The sequence below is a fragment of the Hippoglossus hippoglossus genome, chromosome 7 (assembly GCF_009819705.1).
Source record: "Hippoglossus hippoglossus isolate fHipHip1 chromosome 7, fHipHip1.pri, whole genome shotgun sequence".
NCBI lineage: Eukaryota > Metazoa > Chordata > Actinopteri > Pleuronectiformes > Pleuronectidae > Hippoglossus > Hippoglossus hippoglossus.
The window spans coordinates 20,181,158-20,185,808 of NC_047157.1; positions in this window are offsets into that span (position 1 = coordinate 20,181,158).

A 4,651-nucleotide genomic window follows, 5' to 3' on the forward strand; every position below is an offset into this window, starting at 1 on the left:
CAACGCATCATCTGCCGTTCCTCTCCCGTTGGCCTGAGAACCTGTTGCCAAGGTGTCGACCTGTGATTAAGACTCCAGTAAATCTTCCCACCCAGGGAGCCTCGGAGAGGAGTTACGCCTCAGGTCAATCCACTCCTGCAGGGATGAGCCTCGCTTTCCTCTCCCTGTGGCCCGAGGGTGAAATCTCATACCCTAACCTGGATCTCTATCCTGGCCTCTTCTCACAGGTCACACTGGTTTGAGTTTTTTATGCACACTTTGATCAAGTGCTTTTTAAAAAACGGTGGAATATCAGGGATATGGTGCAATGTGCGCTCGAGTGCGATAAGATGACACCGAGGTTGAGCTATCACGCTCCTCAAAGTGACAGGCAACCTCACATACCTTCCTTCATTCACCTCTCAGGCAAATTCCTCTCTCTCCCTCTCTTCCTTTCTTTCTTTCTTTCTCTCTCTCATCTGTCGTTCTTTCTAAGTTTCTCAGCTCACCTCTGTTTTCTCCTTTTCCATGTGTGTGAAGACAAAGATAAATATTCTTGTCTTCTTCTTCTCTTTCTTCTCTAGTGTTTTGGTTATATTTTAATAGTGTCGAGGCAACATATCAGCACTATTAAAGTGCTGATATGTTGCCTGTGCTCACCCCTGTGTCTTATCGCACTCGTTCCAAATTAGCGTGACACGCCCGTCGAGATCACATTAGCTGCAGGGTTGTTTTTACCTTTTATCAAACGCTCCTGTTGGTTTTCCACGAACTGAGCTCTCATAGGAAACTCTATTGTCTCCCATATGTACTAAGAAATTCACTGTCACAGGATAAACCCCTTGAGATGTTTCAACAGGCTTCAGAACACTTAGAAAGAGAACAAAGTAAACGAGAAAGAACGAAATACAAAACTACAACATTAGAACATCATTACTATGACTTAAGTTTTATTACTTTTCATATTTCTGCAACGTAAAAACACATAAAGAAACAGATGTACCAACTCCGCACACACGACAAAACAAAACCCACAACCTTTTTTGTCTGGATATCAGCCTGAAAATTTGTCCAGTAGAACCAGTCCAACGTCCACTGTTCCACTAAGTAGGACTTGCAGAATAAACCTTAAAACGGCACAATCAACACATCCGTCCCTCCGCATTCATAACTGCCACCAGCAGGTTTAGTGAATGAAAACAAAGGCAATATGTTCAAAGATGTAGAAACAAATCGTTTTTGAATAAGTCAAATGACGACAGAGGACAGATATTGGAAGTTAACTTATTCCAAATAAGGATATTCCTCAGCCATAAGGGGGGGGGTGGGGGGGTCTGATCAGAGCTTCTTCATTTGGTTTTTAAGAAACAAAGAAATGTTTCCGAATAATGTGGAAAGTTACGGTTAATGCATTTAAAACCAATGAAATTGATGTCTAATGTCTTGAGGGAGCCACGTGATTCACCTGATTGAGTCAACAATTAATGATGTTAAAAGAAAGAGCAACCAAGTATAAATCTGCAGAATTTGTTCGGAATACTTTAGAATACTTTGTTGTATATGGAGGAGATGAAGAGTAGTTTAAGAAGTAAAATGGGCCTTGTCTCCTAATGTCAGTACAACTATAGATCAAACACAATAGATATGTTGACACAGCTTCAATTAAAACACTTCCTGATCCCTCCACAACTGACCAATCACACCGGAGTGCTCTGAGACCCCCGTCCGGCCCGAGCCAATGGTCAGTGGGAGTTCGGAGGTTGACTTTGTGCACTTTGCTCCTGCAGCTACTGTATGAAGAGGGCGAGCTCCAGCCTTTATCTAATGATGCATACTTCCCCCTGTTTATGGCAGCCGGGGAGAGAGGGAGCGCTAGCCTGTGCTTGTCTGCTGCTGAGAATGCCCATTAACGCTCCTGTTCCCCCTCGGGTGATGACCACCTGAGCTATCAAAGACAAGTGTGTCTGCAACACCACCCTCCTCCTCCTCCTCCTCCTCCTCCTCCTCCTCCCTCCACGTCCTCCCCCTCTCATCACACTCCATCCCTAACCTGCCTTCGCTCCCTCCGACCTCCACATGCTGTACAGTCAATGTTGGATAGTGATTCGATTATATATAACAGCATCATCATCATCATCATCATCATCATCATCATCATCATCATCATCATGGTAATATCGACTTTGTTTAATCACATATAGATTCACACTTAGACAAAGCTACTTGATACAGTCCAGTAAAGCTGAAGTTCCCTGTTTCTATTTTAAAGTGTATTTCAAAGTGTGTCGTATTTTTACAGATTGTAAATCCCCTTGAGGTAAATTTGTGATTTATGTTATTGGGATATGTACATAAAACTGTGTAACTATAATTTTGGGTCATTTGATGTGTTATCAAAGAGTTTAGACTTATTCTAAATTGATGCAGTTTGACTCATGCAATAAAACCATCGATAAAACAATCACAAATGCAAATAAATATATATAAAAGAGCTTGTTTGCAAACTTTGGGTGAAATATATTTATGGTAATATTAAAAATGACATTAACAAAAGGTGAAAACAACTTATAGACTTAGGTTATATATTTTTATTACATTGCTTGTGGGTGTAAATTAACTTTTTTGACTTTATTGACCTTGTGATGTTTGTTCTGCTCAGTCTCGTGTTTCCAGGTACAAAGGATCTCCAACGTGCCTTGCTCAAGGCCATGTCATCATTTACTACAAAATGAAGGGAGACCATTCCCCCTTCGTTTTCCTAGCCCAGATTTTCCCAGAACGTCTCTCACTTGCCCTCCAGGCCGAGGATGAATGATTTTTAACAGCATCAGCAATAATGACAATAATCAGCTTGTTTACAAAGTGATTTACGTGGGAAGATCAAGCACCATAATTAAATAAACGCTGGCCATTTAAGTACAGAGTTTAAAACTGAATTAAAAAAGATATAAGATGTAATATAAACAGAGTGCCTCAAACATATTAGAATTTAAAAAGGAACACGTACAGGTAACGTACAAGTAAAGATTTATTCTTATTGAGCTTTATGTAATTCACCCTATTTCAGTGGATGAATATGTCATTTGTCAGCACTTTATCTGTCTCTTCTCTTACTGTCCAGTCTGATGATTCTCTTACAGTCCCTCTTCCTCCGTCCAGGTCGAAACTTCCTGTCAATGTCCCCATAACCCATAATAGATGTGTGTATCTTCCCCTGTCCCTGATGCGTGATTCACTGCCCCTGAAACACAGCACCACCCAATCTAGAAGAGCAGATAAAGCTAATTAGGGGGAAGAGACATCAATCACAGCTCCGGGGCCTCGTTCTGCATCGTACATACCGAGAGTGGCATCTCAGTCCCTGGGTGTGTTTGAGAGACTGAGTCACTCATACACACATAGCTATTATTATGTCAGATGGAAAGTCTCAGAGGAAAGAGAAATCTGTACTGATTGTTTCTGGGACTAACCAGCTGGTATGATTTTCACCAAGTCAGAAGCTGTTGAAGTCAGTGTCGTCCGTTGAAACGACCTTTGACAGAATAACTCACACGAGGGAGCAGAAAACTGGCGAGCAGGATGCGCAACGTGCATTAATACAGCTGTCACAGACACACTCACGCCCTTTCCGATGATTAGAGCAGGTCCAGGCCGCCAAGATAACATATGTGCATGTGCGTCGCTTCAGGCAATGATGAGCCACTTCTGGCCCACACAAAATGGAGGTCAGCCTAAAGTTGCCCTCTTGTAAGATAGCAAATGTGGCCCAAATATCACAAAACAAATGTGGGCCTTTTTTTTGGCAAACATGCAGCTTTAGACAAAGTGTAATCCGGATGTGAACCATGTGGTAAATGGTGAATTTGGCCCAACTAGCACAAAACTAATTCAGACCACCTCTGGAACCTTTGGTTGATATTCAGTATTGCTCTGGCTTCGGGCCAGGATCTGGCAAACAGGAGCAGATCACCCCAGTGACATCATTCCAAAATCAAAACAACTTTGCTGTGTGGGGGAGGATCACTGAACCCTGAGCAGGTCAATTTAGAGCTCCAGGTAAAACTGGTTGGAAAGGAAATCATCTAAACTCATTTGATAATCAAGTTTTTATACTTTGAAAAGTCTTCACAACCAATGAGAAGTCACTGTAGCCCCCTTTAAGTGTTTGGAGGGTGTTGTGTTGTTTATGGCACTACTGTTGCCAACATTTTAAGGTGCAGGGCTGCATTCATCCTCTAGGTGGGAGTGTAACTCTTCCTATGTTACAAACCGCAGCAAATGGGAGTTCAACTTTGCAGTTTACACACAACCATTAGAAGATTATTATAATTTTACTGCAGATATCTCTGCATCATAATCGCTTTTATTATCCGTAATAAAATGTGCATGCGTCAAACCGGGGCTAATTTCATGAGCAAGGTGCGAAGAGGTATGTAAAGTTCTGGATATTTACTGTCTGACGTGTCCCGACAAGAGTGGATTATTGGATTACATACTTTAATAACTTCGCTTATTAATGTTCACTTCCCCATCTACTGTGTATTAACGAGAACTGGCGCACAACAAGTTTGACAGGGGAAACTTGCAGGTAAATGATTATAAAACAAAAGCACACACACCCACACACACACACATTAGCCAATACTTACAAAACCACAGTGGTGTTTTTTTT